This window comes from Tenrec ecaudatus, chromosome 17 (assembly GCF_050624435.1).
Source record: "Tenrec ecaudatus isolate mTenEca1 chromosome 17, mTenEca1.hap1, whole genome shotgun sequence".
NCBI classification, from domain to species: Eukaryota; Metazoa; Chordata; class Mammalia; order Afrosoricida; family Tenrecidae; genus Tenrec; species Tenrec ecaudatus.
In genome coordinates, this window is record NC_134546.1 from 57,144,701 (window position 1) to 57,145,647 (window position 947).

A 947-nucleotide genomic window follows, 5' to 3' on the forward strand; every position below is an offset into this window, starting at 1 on the left:
CGCCATGGACTCAATGGCAGGAAGTTTGGGTTTGGGTTTAGCCACTAGTTCTGGAGCCCTGGCAGCGTAGTGGGCTACACTTTGAGCTGCTAACCACGAGGTCAGCAGTCGGGAGCCACCAGTCCCTCCAAGGGACAAAGAATGAGGCTATCTATTCTCGTAAATATTTAAAGTCCCGGAAATCCAAAGCGGCAGTTCTACCCTGTCCAATAGGGTCGCTATGAGTTGCTATCGATGGCACTGAGCCACCAGTTCAAAGGTACAGTGCTCCCCAAAAGTTTATTTCACGGTACTGAGTATTGTGCATAGTCATCCTAGGGAATATTACTGCGTACTCTCCTTAGTCTTGGCATTGGTTCATAGTGGCTGCAGGGCTCGGCCACATTCCAAAGGGGAAGAATCCCCTACCTCGCGAGCCTCGGGGTTTCAGTGCAGCACTGCAGCCTTCCAGGCTGATTCCTCCTGCGGTCCAGGAGCGAGGGCAGCAGGCCTGGAAAAGAATGATTCCAGGAGCGAGGGCAGCAGGCCTGGAAAAGAATGAGCTTATTCAACGACGGAGAATGGATGGGCTGAGGGTTGGATTTTAACAGGGGGCGTGTGATTCGAGCCCTCGGAGGACCTGAAGGCTCAGCTCAGACAGGGACACGGACTGAACTCAGCATCAGTATGAGGTTTGGCCGCTTCTTCACCATCGGTTCGGTTCGGTTTAGTGAAAACAAATACATGCCCGCCTCTTTGGCTTTGGATTCGGTTGAAATTCCGGGAAGGGGGCAGGCTGCGCCCCATGGGCACTGTTGCCTTTGTCCAACCTCCTTCAAGGCCGTGGAACCGCGCCCCCAAGTGCCAGCAATTCGGACGACCGTCCCGGGCGTCCAGCCCGGCGCCCCGCCCCTCGGGGCCGCGCGGCGCGTTCCGGTGACGTAGCACGTCTCGGCAACGTCATCGAC